At 40.9% G+C, this 15138-nt stretch overlaps 1 long non-coding RNA gene across 3 annotated transcripts in view; it reads right to left on the bottom strand.

Annotated features, from left to right (window-relative positions):
* LOC109961083 (uncharacterized) overlaps window positions 1-10579 on the bottom strand; it is a 60568-nt gene extending 49989 nt beyond the window's left edge. For all 3 annotated transcript variants that reach the window (XR_002275093.1, XR_002275092.1, XR_002275091.1), the window contains exon 1: window positions 10365-10579. This is a non-coding gene — a long non-coding RNA (uncharacterized LOC109961083). The remainder of the gene's footprint in view (window positions 1-10364) is intronic.
* Window positions 10580-15138: the final 4559 nt, after the last annotated feature.

Genomic DNA, 15138 nt, shown 5'->3' with positions numbered 1-15138 from the left:
ATCTCCCCCAACCGTTGCTTCCCCTCCTTCTCCATCCACTCTGGGAGAGAACTCTGTGTCTGAGTTTGAGTCAGAGTAAGCAGAGGGTCTGACTCACCTCCTCAGGAGTCTAAACACTACTAGTTCCCAGATGGTGCACTGAGATGCCATTGTGTTTCCGATTAGCTGAGACACATGGACAGACAGGGGGACGTGAGAGAAGCATGTTTTGCTCTGAGAAAGTGGTTATCCTGTATGTATTTCCCCACGTCTGCATCTTATGGGTCTGTCAGCATGGGAGGCTTTTGTGTGTATTCCCAGGCTTATGTGCGCGTGTGTGGTCCAGTGGGCTGTGTGACACAAAGTGAGCATTATACACTCGTTCCCACCATGACTAATGCCTGAGGAAGACCACCACAATTGATGGGATGTCTTTTTTCTCTGCCAAGGGCCCAGGGCTGACGCCGTCTCATTCAGATTCCCACCTCTTCCTGAGGTTTCTTCCATTTTCCCGGTAAAAGGTTGTTTGTTTGTTTTTTTGGAGTTTTTCCTTTATTCAATTCAAGGAAAAAGGGACAGACTGTTTTATGTTGTACGGATTGTAAAGCCCCCTGAGGCAAACTTGTGATTTGAGCTATACTGGATCAGTATTAGTGCAATTACTAACCTCAAACTGGGAATCAGACACGTAATCTAATCAGTTTTTAATTCTTGAGTTCTTCTGTTAAAAGTGACTGACCTGCCTGTTTTAAAAATCACAATAAAGGCCACTCCACACACATTTCTGATTAATATCTGCTCTATGCTCTTACTGCAAACTTCACATCCCTTTTTAAAATCAGTTTTAACATCTACAGTAATTACCCTTTACTTTGGCTGACTGTCAACACAACAAAAACATCTGAGTCAAGCATTAGGCTGCAGGCCTGTGCACACTTTATGTTCACATTTGCATTAAAGAGCAAGACGAGGCTGGAGGATAGCGTCAGATTTCCACTTACTGGCTGACAAACCAAAGCCAAAGTTTCCAGGTCACTGTCTGACTTTCACCTTTTTTTTTCCCCACAGTAACACTTTCAATTAAATTGAGCACATCTGTGAATCATAGCCCAGTCAAACCAAAACCAAACTGTGATGGCTAGATGACTGGGTCAGAGCATCTCCAAACCACCACTGGTTGTCTGGTCTAGACTGGTCCATGTCTACCCACAGGCGGGGGCATACGTGTTGTGTACCTGGGGAAGAGATGGCACCAGTATGCACTATGGGTCCTGCTCTTCATGTGGCTGTTTGACACATGCCACCTACCTAAATATTTTTGGAGAGTACACAAAGTGTCAAGTAAACCCCTTCATGGCAGCAGAATTTCCTGATGAGAGTGGCCTCTTTCACCAAGATAATGCAGCCTGCCACACTGCAAAAATGGTTCAGGAATGGTGTGAAGAACATGATAAAGAGTTCAAGGCATTGCCTTGGCCTCCAAATTCCTCAGATTTCAATCAAGGGCATCATGGAAAAAAGCGGTTTCTCATCTGTGGTATTGGTTTTCCCTGAAACAACATTAAATAAATAAATTAAAAATCCGATTGAGCATCTGTGAGATGTGCTGAAAAAACATGCCTGACCCACAAAGGCCCTGCTTTGCAACTTACAGGACTTAAAGGATCTGCTGCTGACATCTTGGTGTCAGACATCAGTGGAGTGGAGACCTGAAAAGATGCAGCCACTCCTCCATCCCATTGATACTGGAAAACTTCCACTGCAGCTTAATCAATACTCCCAATAGAGACACACACACACACACACACACACACACACACACACACACACACACAATTAGCTTAATGCACTGCTGCAGTTCTCTGTCTTCACTGAGCTGATCTACTGTGTGAACCTAATGCCGACTGCTTCTCACTGCTCTCTTTCACTGTCTTTAGGTATGTCAATCAATATCTCCAGCTGACACCCTCCAACCAATCAATCTCTCTCATTTCCCATGGGACAGGTTTCAAATGCTCACCCCTCTGGAAATGACAGAGGTTGAAAGAATCCACTGATGGTGGTGAAAGTGCAGGGCACAAACATGCTGGGCCTTAATACTGGTGTTGTGTGACTGACTGCGGGAGCCTGTGTCACCCAGATTATCTGGACACACTCTGCTTTTGTCTGGGTCAAACCATAATAAAATGCAAAAATAGACATGACGTGTATCCCCATGGAAGTTCAGAGGCACGTCTTGTAAAACTTGAAGCTTTGAGAAAAATGTTGAGAATAAGTCTACTGTAATTATAATCATGTGGATTTCATATACATTCTCCATATAACCCATTACATTTGGAAACTAGACTAAAAGTATAGGTGCGGACTATATAGAAATAATAAAGAAAATGATCAACTTTGCTATCACTCCACTGTCTTGTAGACTATAAACCATTTAGTCCTTTCTACCAGTTTAAGTACCTCTAACGATCCAGTAGAACGCAGTACTCTCCTTGCCAGGATGCGATTAAACCTAATATCTTGTTGCTGAAAGAGCATTTCTGCCTCATGTTACCTTTATTTCACTCTTGTGGGTTACATTTTAGAAACTGTCCAGTACCTTTGTACCAGTTTAGGTACCTTATAGGGCCAGTATAACCAGTAAAATGCACGTTTCTTATTGCCAAGAAGTGATTAAAGCTAATACTTAAAGTGGTTTTCTTAGATTACTTCTTTCACTCTTCTGGTTTATTGTTTAAATTAACCATCACTTTTGGGAAGGAGAACACTGGATCCTTAGAGGTACTTTAACTGGTATAAAGGATTAAATGGTTTATAATCTACAACACAAAAATACACAGAATCAGTAAAAATGATTGCAAAATGGATAATTTTCTTTATTTTATGCAGCCCATCTAGCTTCCAAATAGGTTATATGGAGAATGAATGCAAAATAAGACTAACACACAGATAACGTTTACTAAGATGGTTAAATATTTTGCTTCTGAAACTGGCTGATTAGTTTTAAGCACAGGTGTGCCATTAAACAGGTCATAGTTAAGCAAAACACTGCAGCAGAATCGCCTCTGTCACAGGCAAATCTTACATACATACACACACACACACACACCCAGCAGGTTGAAGAATTACCATATACTCTAATCTATTACAGCACTTGTGCAACACCAGCCCAGCTGATGGGGATGTTTTGGAAACACTGCCATCCCCTGGCAACAAAGAGGACACACACTATCATATACACAAACAGCACCAGGACATGTATACATGACATGTTTTGCCCTGCTGGTCCTCCTGTCATGTTTAGCTATATGGCCCCTGATAAGCAAATGAATGAATAAACAGATAGATGATCACTTAAGTCTAAAGGCCCTTCTGGGCAGATCAGAAGTTCTTTAGAATTACAAATTTTAACAATAAGGCAAGTAATTAATAGAGCATAAGATTTATAATAAAATAACATGTGATTAAATAGAGCTGGAGAAATAAAACCAGTTAACATTAGGGGCTGGAAGGTTTTAAATTAGCAGCTTTTAAACTCAAACAGCAGGTGGAGACAGTGGTCCAGCAGGTTTGAGGCTGAGGGTTTGGCTGCTGGCTCAGAATAAGGCTGCACCTTATGATTATTTTTAAATCAATTAACCGAGTGTTTAAAACTACAAATTATACCAACAAGTCCCATCACAATCCCCAGAGCCAAGGTGAACGGTGACTATGGTGTGCAAATGGATATTTCACTGAGCAGATGAGGATCCCTACATTGAATGTGGTGCCTGCGCTTTGCCGCTAGGCGGCGACACAAGACCATGTACAGCAGCAGTGATGACAGTGGCTCCACATCGATTGAAAGTAAAATGTGGAGGACTATACTGTATGAAATCAAACAAGGAGATTAGGATGTTTTTCTACTTTTATAAACCTTAAACTCTACTGACTTACCATCAGGTCAGAATCTCTGTTGGCAACTTTTCTGTGACAAAAATATGCCAGATCTGTTTCTAAAAATAAAATGAGAATTTCATTATTAAGTGTTAAAACACCTCACAACATACAGCACTTGTTCTCTTCACTGTAGTGTGCTGTGGCTTTGACCTTTGACTTTTTCATTTACTATACACGCTCACAGGAAGTTGCTGTAGTTTCAGCACAATGAAATAAGCAGATACAATATGTAAATGCATGTGAGAAATATCCCATTTCACATGAAATTGAGGCATAAAAAGGTTTTCTTCTTTATGTGAATAGTGTTTCAGGCTCCATCACTACCACTTCCTCTGCTGTGAAGCCACTGGGTGCGGGTCTTTACTGGAAACCAGTAGCGCTGACTAAAAACCCCACAGTAGTAGTAGTGTGTTGTAGGCTTGTGGCAACCGTTACTTACCTGCAGATTGCACAGTATGAGACCGTTAACCCCTCAGTGGCATCTACATAAGAACTGTCACACATTCTCCATCCTCCCAGCTGCACTCTGAAGCAGCATGTTACTGGAAACCAGTAGCTTCAACTGTAAACCAGAGTGGTCGCCCAACAGGACCTGCCCACATAAAGCCTGGTGTATTATAGATGTGACTGAACCGCACAATTCTGACAAGCACAATTCACTGTCAATTCAGGAAGAAGATTTGTTTCAGTACTGATATGAGAATGTTGCCTATTAAGGTATAAAAATGCTGCTACTGTTGCTTTAGCTGTTGCGGTTTCTCTGGATTAAAAATGAAGAGAGCACTTCCTGATGGCCTCACAGACTCGCTACTGTACAAAGATCACTGCAGAGTCCCAGTATCCACAAACACAACTCTGCAAAAGGCAAAACTGTCATCTTTGAAAATGAGGTGGGGGGTTTCATTATTGTTTCCAATAATGAAACTATAGTTGCAACTCAAATCAGACAAGTCATCAAAAGATAATCTACAAATTCAAAATATATATCAAAATTGAAAAGAATGGCAGCCACTGAATACAAACAGCTAAGAGCTCCTAAAGCCCTTTAAATGTCTTGCTCTCACATATTTCTCTTCTGTTTATTCCTCAAAAACATTTCATTTATTTGGCCCTGTGATCTTAGCACAGCTCGGGCCCAAATTCAACACTGACATTCACAAAAAAACAAACCTATATCAATGAGACTGGGTTCTACTGGAGCTTTCTTCTGTAACGCCGTTTAGCAAATACAGCATCTGGCAATGTAGCACACTAACACAAACAAACAACAATCTATTAATGGCAGAAGGAATCAGAGACAAAAAGTCATGAGCTGACTGCCTGTGAGACAGTGCTTGGAGCAGCCAATTCTGAAACTTGATAAACCTTCTAAGACAGGAATGAAGACAACTTTCTTTCGGCCTTGTTTGGTGTGAGCACAGTAACACACACACACACACAGTAAAGCAGCCATCTAAGTAAACTACATCTTTGTAAGCTATCAGATACGATGTGAACATACGCTGTGAAAACTGTGATAAGACAGGAAATGCTGCCGACACATCAGGTTGATCAACTTGCTTCCACTGTACTTTCACTTTACCTTCAAAATAAGAGGATAAAAAGGTTACAGCTGGCCACAGGAGCAGCAGGTGTGCACATGCACTGCACCCACTCACTCATCTAGCGTGCATGAACTTCACACACAAACCTAAACATTCTAAACAGTCAGTGAATACACACATTCTTTTATAATCCTCCACACTCATGCACAATCCTCACTGAACCAGTGCTTTGTCTGAAAATCTCAAACAAATTTCGTGGTTTTCATGTTTTTTTTTAAACCTCAGTAGAATATCTTTGCTCACTAGTCCTCCGGGTTTCAGAAAATGCTCAAACCCCATTGGCCAATCTGAAATATGCAGCACAACATCCATTAAGCTACAAATAAGGCTGCTGTTATTAGTTCCTGGAAAGTTGTGGTGTTGAAGAGCAGGGCGTTTTTTTTTTTTTTTTATTACGTCAAAATTGAGGATTGACAGTGACAGAAGAGGAAGTGATATCGTCCCCGCCTTGTGAGGGATGCATGCACTTGTGTTAACACACACACGGTGGTGATGCATGTATTTTATTTTCTACTTGTGTGTGTCCTGCCAGCTGGTTTTGAACTTTAGACAGAGCCAGGCCAGCTGTTCCCCCCCACCGCTTCCACTCTAAGATAATCTAGGGTAATAACCTCCTGTCTCTAGCTCCATACCTAAAGCAGTGATAAGTACTTTTATCACAATGTAATAAATGTATAAAATAAGAGGCTCTACAAACCCACTGTATACTGCCAGCTCAGCACCTAAAAGCAGGACAAGCTGGTGAACATAGTGGGGCGTTTAGCAGCTAAAGAGCCAGATATCTCAGGGATTGGTGGAGACCAAAAATGGAGCTAAAGGGAGGGTAAATACACTTTGCCAGGATGACAGAAAATTGTTTCCAAATTAATGATAATATTTCTTGGTAATTGCTGGATCTGAAAACAACAAGCTCTACTCTACATGCCATTTTAAAAGGTGCCAATACATCAGTGTGTTCTTGAAAAGAAAAGCAGATATTACAGGTTTAATGCACAGATGAGATTGATCCAACTTCTGACAAGAAAGCACATAAGCCTTTATACCAACATGTCAGACTATTCCTTAAAAACCACTGTGAGCTACAAAAACTCTCCACTGAAGCCATTATTGCAGGAAATGAAACACGGGGGCTGCCAAGGGAAAATCCAGTGCTTAAATGTGTAAAGAAAACCCACTTTACACCATTGCCTTTATCCACTGCAGTTCAGAAAAGGTTTCATAAGAGCAAAGGTGGAACACACTGAGGAACAAGGTGTCCCATCACCTACAGTGAGGGCATGAAAATATAGGTGCAGCCATTTTGGAATGGTCCTGATGATGTCTATGCATTCTCATGTCAAATCTGATGTAAAGCATGCTTGTTATGCAAAGTGTTATTTTTCAATAAATAAATACAGTAACCAAACACACTGAACCACATCTATGCTGCATTTGATTCATTACTAATCTGACTAATGAAATGCCACGACGCAGGCGGAGCTACAGTCAACACAGATTACAAACATGACAGTGAGATGACTAGAGCTAATTTCAGTCCAGCGTGTGTGATGTAAAAGCTACCCACTCATTTGTTTTTTGTCACTGCACAAATAGACACAAGGCTTACTTTCATTTGAATGAGCCATCTGTGGTTTGCATCGCTCTCTTGCAACATAAAGAGCACGAGTAGCCTTGACAGACACCTGCTGGCTGCATGCTCAGGAAGGTGAAGCAACACGATTACTGTAGTAGGGGAGTGTAATGAGGCCTTGCAACCTGTTCTATAATTGACTGGGCAACAGCTGCAAGCTTAGTCATTTTCTTGGGAACGACTATGCCTAAGACAGCAATAAGCAAAACAGCTCTTATAAAACCAACCGTGCACTGCCTACACAGAGAGTTATGACTAGCTGCTAAAAATAGTGGAGCTATTTAGCTGCTATAGAGCCAAATAGGAGTTGGTACAGACAAATGTTTCTCACTCAAACTACTTGCAACCCATGAAGAGATGATAAATTATGCGGACTTTCAACCTGAATCTCACCTGACTGTGACAGATGAACTTTAAATGAACCTCACACCTTTGACTCAACATTCTCTGCTTCTGGCTGCATCTCCATAGCAACATCTCTTGTGTACATTTCCTCTAGTTTGTCTATACTGATACACAGCACACAGAGAAACCTGTAATTAGCCAGTTCCGGCTTTGACTTTATTTCCATGCTCACCAACTCACAACAGAAGGACTGAATGTACAGGAGAGGGCATACTTTACTGTGATCATAGAACAAAGATGTAACTTTACCATAGTAATTACCTTCATAAAGGGCTTATAGCCTTATACTGCGGACACAGCCATATCCAACATTTAAAACGTACTTTGGCCACTCACTGTCTTGGAGTAACACTGCCCCCTATGCAGAATTATGATTTCAGCATTGCAGCAGGATTGTAAAATAAAATTTTCAGTAGTAATTTCATTGCAAAGTAACCACTGCCATTTTTGATGGTTTGATGTTGCTTGCTTGGCGCTTCATGGTATAGCTGGGCTATCAACAGAGAAATTAAAGCAGGCTGGACATAATGCAAATTATCAGCAAGGCTGGAGCACATCCTTCCAGTCTCCAAGTATTTTAAATGTAATCTGCAACCTTGTGTCTGCACCAAAAATGTGATATGATCCGTTACCAGGCAAAGTGTTCATGTGGGCGTTGTGCTTCTTCCTGCTAAGCGTCACACTTGGCGGCTGCTGCTGGGGATGCAAAATGGAGCAAGTGACAAGAGGAAGTCTGTGCTGCTGAGGTCACTAGGAAGTGGAATGAGGAAATGACTGTGGTGCTTTCTTTATAACACAGAGACAGGGAAAAGAATAACCTTCATAATCTCAAAGAACAAGCCTCATTAAACAAAGGCTGTATGAATAAAACTTGCAAACACACACCCTCATATTGTTTGTGTTTAAAACATATGCACACACCTGCTCTCTCTCTCTCACACACACACACACACACACACACGCACACACACACACACACACACAGATTCTCTCTGAAAGCCACAGCCTTCTGAAGAAGACAATCTTCTTTTTTGTAGCACCTATCAAAGGGGCATCATGTTTTAATGTGGAGCTCTCCTCTCTCTCCCTCAAACACACTCACTCAATATTCTGCTCATATCTGGGCCGACAGCGTTATACTTCTGAGTCTCCAGCCATATGAATGAAGGAAACAGGGGCAGGGAATTCCCATGACACTCATGATGAAACTATCTCACACACACCTCAGTGCATCTATATCTTCACTTTTAATTGGTCCATATAGTGGAGAAACGAGGTGCTGGCATGACAATGGCAAAAGCACACGTGAAAAAGTTAAAACTATCAAACTATTTCCTTAAATCTTCTACAAAAGAGAAAACAGACCTCAGGCATTTCTTTGAGAGTGAAAATAAAACCAAATGTGCCTTCACAGTAGATGTGATGTGTTCAAATACTGTTGGAAATAAAGAAAAGCAAAGAATGACGACATCTCCGCACCCCTTTTAGCACCAAAGAAATGAATTATGTAATGATAGATTGATCATGCACCATGGACAAAAAAAACAAACAAAAAAAAACACATGTAACAACCCAATACATGAAACTAGTTTTCCCAGAGTTTACATCTCAGTCTTCATTACCAAACAAGGTTTGCTTGATTGTCACCATCTGCTATTTAAGACTCTTAAGTTGAAGACTTAATTTTTTTTAGTCACACTACCATTAACAAGGCCAAAAACTGCTTGGCCTATGGAAACTACAGTTTCATAACAACAAGACAAACTCCTTACAGCTGAGGAAGATTGTGTGGTACAACTGAAAGCACCAGAACTACTGAATAGACTTTGTGGCAAGATTGTTCTGTCAAGTAAGTACTATTTATCCTGTGAAAAACCATCTAATAAAGCCGAATTACAATATAGGATATCTCATCAACACCTAAATTTACAGTATCTTCCATGTTAATTCACTTGTCATAAAATTAAGTTATTTCAAATTAAATCCTCAGTTATTAATCTGATTGCTCTGACGATCCAATACAGAATGTGCATTTCATTCTAGACAACTACACGTCATGATTTCTCAGTTTGTCATACTTCTATAACAAAAACGATTTAAATTGCATTTTTGCAGTGGTTATTCGGAGCTTTGAGCACATTGGGTGATCCTTTTTCCGAGAGTACCTGAATGCAGCTCTCGCAATGACTTTCCTATATTCGTTTGCGTTCATCAAGTGGCCTGTTTAAGTGACGCGCACTTCACTTGGTGAGACACTTTCCAGGAGGTGACGCTCACCAACCAAAGCGCACACGCTGATAAGGATAAAACTCACACAAGTCACAAGAAAATTGTCTTCGGGTCGATAATTCTGACCATGCGCAGCTTTTCTGTTGCGCTTTCATTACTGCAGCAAACAGAGGATAACGCGGACACGGCGCAACCAAGTCAAAGCAAATCGTTTAGGCCAATTCATTCAATAACCTTTTTGAAAAATACAAAAGGAAGAGGAAGACTGGGTTACTATCTCTGTCTGACGCCGCATACTTCCTTTTATCTGCACTAACCGCCCATTACGCATGAGTGAGCTCTGCACGACCCTCAAATCAGGTTAACTTCTTAGGACAAGTTATAGTTCTGCTGCATCGAGTTTTGTGCAAAACAGCTCTGAAACATCGCTGTGGTGGTGCACAGATTCACCCTCAGTGAGTGCAGAAGTCACAAACTGCTTCCTCATTTGGACTTTGAAGGGAGCGCTGCTGTGAAGTGGAGAACTTCTCGGAGTTGTATGCGTTTATTCATAAAAGAAAATGAAGACAGCTACTTACCCCACATCACCGGCAGCAGACGCGCAGTTTGCACGTCTTTTTCACCTTTAGACAACATTTGCGAGGCTCGAATCTGCACCTGACACTTTCAGACTTTTACACTGCTTAATAACAGTAATCCTGAAGACACAGCAAACCTTGTGCGCGCTTTTTCTGGTGCTGTCACCTCACTAACTTTCTTAATTGCTGCACCAGAGTCGTCTCCTGCACTTCCACCATTCATACTGCTGTGGCTGAAAGGCTTGCAGTGCAGACTCACACATTTAAGTACTTTAGGTCACACCCACCACTTCTTCCCTCCCTGTTGCACAAGGGAAAGCCTCACCTCATGAATGGACTTCTCTGTTTGTCATTAGTGTTGAGCTAAATTTCACACATACTGGAATGTGCATTCATGTATTCATTCATTTAACAACAACGGTTAAGGGTGCAAACACACCTGACCACAGTGGCCTTTACTAACAATGGGTATCGGTGTCAGTTTCCTCCAGCAAAATGTCCACGCATTAACAGCATTACTTAGAAGCAGGAGGAAATAAAGTTTTCTATATGTACATACTGCTTGTCCGAATGAGAACCTAGCTTGATTGGTTGTGGAAAACCAAGAAGTGGAGCTAAAATATAAATATTTTTTAGATGTTAGCTCATCTAACAAAAGGACAACAGAGGTGTCAGCGTCAAGGATAACACATAATTTCCATAGTTGTGTCTAGGTTTCCACTGTGGAATGTGTCCAAAAGGAGGAAGATGTAGAGGCCTGCTCTAACACTACCCAACAGCCTTCATCCAAATATTTCTCAGCTTAAACTAAACAGGATGAAAAGCTTAAAGCCCTTATGTATAGTGGTTGTTTGAGCTAAATGCCAACTGATAACATGATGTTAACCATAAGCATGTCATGTTAACCTTACCAACCAAGTAGGACATAACACAAAGTAAAGCCAAGGTTCATGGGAATGTCATCAGTTCTGCAGGTATTTGGTCTTAATCCAAAATACTGGACAAAGTAAAAGTTTGACCTTATTATCAAAATATTGTTGACATATTTCATTTTACCATAGTGGCAGAACAACAGCTGGCACAGCCACCTCTAGATGCACGCAGCAGAAAAAATACACTAAAACAGTTTCAACCGTAGCTGAACATTATCACCTTCATGAGGGGAGAGGTCATGGCATGACTGCTGTATTAGACTGGATTAGTTTTAGCTAGGTGTAACTAATAAATTACCAATTGAACTACAGGGAAAATCAGTTTTCTATGATATATTTTTTTTATCTAGCTGGTGTTTCCACCACAACTGGTTTTCAGGTTCTTGTTTCCACCCATCTAGAAGGTCATGCAGTGTAAATCAAACCTAACCATGAGTGTAATGTCACAGAGGTACTGTTCCAGTGTGGCCAGAAAGGAGTGCTGTGATCAGTAAGGTTCACGCTTCAATTTAGCCATCAAAAAACATAAAACTATATAAAAATAATAATAAAAGCAATAAAAGAATGAGTCCAACAATACAATACAAACTAGAATTCCAACTAAAGTCATGTTCAATCATCATCCACATGCAGAGGGATCCATATTTATAAGACAGGCAGCTTTATTTATAGAGCACATTTCTTCCACAGAGGTAATTCAAAGTGCTTTATATAGGACATTAGGCAAGTATATTAAAAGCTGTCATGTATAAAAAGACAGGGAAATTCTGCACATTTTCATGAGCACACACATACAGAGGAAGTAAAAGCAGAAGTTGTGGCCAATGCTTGGGTGACTTCCCTGCAGCTTGTTTCATTTAGCTCTTGATGCCTTGCTCAAAAGTAGACACAGGCTATTAACAGAAGAGGAACGTGTCCTTTTCATCGCTCTGCAGGATTGGAAAAGTCAGCCTTTCTCAAGTCTCACTGGATGTTAAAATGACTTTCTGGTGTGGACACACACCTCTGTATTTACACAAGTCAGCTGAGCTGAACCCTGCCCAGTTTCTGCATAGCATAAATGCTAGTGACAAATTTCTCATTACGATTTACATAATATCTCTATAAGCAGAAACTGTTGAAACCTTATCTGATGCAACCACTGCTTGCAGTGTTGACCTGGTGAAGAAAATTGGACGTTAGATGAGAGGGAAGCACAGATGTGGTGTCATGTCGGGGGACTCTCCCCTTTACACATGTTTCAGTAAGTTTGTTAAACTGACCCAAATGTTGTCTGCTGCATTTCTACTCATAATTCTTTATGATCTCTAAATGCTTTTTAGACTGAAACATTGTAAAGTAGGTGCCCATATTATCTAGTATAGATCACAAGGGGTTTGTTAGGTTGTTTGTAGGTTTGTGAGATATTTAACAGTATGAGAAAGCAGAAAAACATTTTTGTTACATAAAACTGGTTATTTTCCTTCTAACCTTTCCCCTTTTTCTAGAGATTCACTGGGGATGTGACTTCTTCAAGTTGATATTCTTTGGCTGAATGTGTTAGTAAACATACAGTAAGCAATCAGATGAGGGGTTGCTAGTAGATGTTTTGTTTTAAAGGAATAGTACAGTAAAAAGCCTTTTCTCTTTACCAGGAGATTAATTTGTACACAGCTTGTTTTCTGTTCTGATGAACCAGGTGACCGAATGAATGGAACTGTGTGGACCCTAAGAAAACAAAACAGCATCTGTGATTGTTAAGACTTTGAAAACATTTCAAAGAAGGATAATGTAAGAATGCTCATACCCCATGGACGGATTACTGAATGGGCCCAACCGGCTCAGGGATTAGGTGGCCCCTGTGCAGAGCCTCCATGTTGTGCAGGCTCTTGAAGATTCTTGTTTGAAAGTCACAGAACACTGTTACAAAATGAGTCAAAACAACCAGAGGCACTAAATGAACAAAATGGGATGCACAGTAACCTCAAATAAACAAAACACAGACAAAAAACAACCAAAAACAGACAAAATGATCATAAAGCAGTTGCATCATTTACAGTATAATTGTTTTGCATCTCTTTCAGTTTGGGTCCTATGTAAGAGCGGTGGGGGGGGCCTTTAACCTGTTCATGCACAGGGGCCCATTCTCTCATAATCCATCCATGTTTACTCCTTTACTACTGTATATTCCACTAATTTTTGTCATGTTGGTGGTCCACAGTTGAGCTGTGGTTATATTACAGAGTCAAAGCATCCTTTGTTAAATTGTTAAAACAAAATACCTGTCAACACCCAGTCTGCCTGTGGGTGTAGCTGAGAAAGGTCACAGGGTTGAGAAGGGTGTGTTCACTGTGGCACACTTAGATTGGCATATTGTGGAAACAAACACATCAGGGCTTTTTCCTAGAGGCAGCACCCATTTTCCCACAGGCCCAAATGGACAAACAGTCTTTACAAACACTGCGCTCAGTCAAGGCTGCCCGTTACCCAACACAAGCCTCAGAATACTCCGGGACAAAACACAACTCCTACGCTGTTTCACAATCTTACATTCTGCTGTGTCTTTAAACGTTATCCACACTAACTTAGAATGAATCTGACAATAGGAAGTTTCTACAGTTAATGAACATCATAAACCATAAAACCTGGGACTTCGCTTTGGCTAATGGAAATTATGAGCTGCTGGTTGACAAGCCAGGGGATCACCAAATTCACTGAGACCCATGTTGCAAAATGTCATGGAAATCCAAACAATAGTCATGGAGAAAAAAATACAACTATCATCATCATCATCATCTCTTGCTTCAGCTAGTGGACCTCTAGCCACCAGTTCTACCAGAAGTTTCTTAGAGCATACTGTGTTAGCCTGGGATTGATGCAAGTGTTTGAAACTGGTTCAAATCAGGATCCAGATAACTTGAAGCCACGTGATAAGGCCTCATCTCCTCCCCTTTTTGTGAGAAAGTCACCTTCCCCCTTTCTGCACATAGCAGCCATGCGTCTTAAATGAGTCACATTGGTATTAAACATTTTCCATTTGAATGTCATCGACCGGTATTTCTTTATTTATAAAGCAACCACAAAGAAATGAAGACCAAGTTTCACTTTCACCCTTTGACTCTTCTATCCCTAGATCAGGATGTGAAAACAGAGACATTCTCCTTTGAGTGAGATGTTTCTGGAGGGAAATTGATGGATAAGGCCTGAACACGTTTCATGAACAAGCATGTAGGCCCACAAACAACCTGCATCTTGTAATGAGCTGCAGTTCCGAAATTACTTTCAGAGACATGGTTTCAGACTAAATGTCTCCTTCTCAGCATGAGGCAAAACCAGAAAAACCCTCTTCCTCTGCCATTCCCAATATTTAGCATTTACCGAGAATACACCGTGACCCTGCTGTGCCACCACAGCATGAATAGGAGTAGCTCATACAAATTCAGAAAAGAGGAGCCTTCAGGGAATACACATCATCTTAAAGAAACCCACCGGCTGCCCCGGTTCCTGTTCCTGTTGGACTCTGTTTGCTGTCATGTGAGATTTCCCTAGAATATTTGCTAAGACATGCTGACTGAGGGCATGTGTTTGTATTCTGATGTGTACAATGTCCCTGTACACCCAATGCATGTGTTTAGGCAGACACAGAGCGTCTTATCATCACAGAGTGATGATAAAACTCAGGAAGTACGTTAGAAAGACATAACAGAAACAGCCACAAATGACTTCTAGCTGCAAAATAACAGTCCAAGGCCACACTGTTGTGGTGGAGAAAGCTTCTTTTCATCCATATAAAGTATGCACGTCATGACTGGATGCAACTTTTAGGCCTTTTCAAGGTTAAAATGCTGACAAATCCCTTTGTT

The sequence above is a fragment of the Monopterus albus genome, unplaced genomic scaffold (assembly GCF_001952655.1).
Source record: "Monopterus albus unplaced genomic scaffold, M_albus_1.0 scaffold52.1, whole genome shotgun sequence".
Classification (NCBI taxonomy): Eukaryota; Metazoa; Chordata; class Actinopteri; order Synbranchiformes; family Synbranchidae; genus Monopterus; species Monopterus albus.
This window is presented reverse-complemented; position numbering and strand designations above follow the sequence as displayed.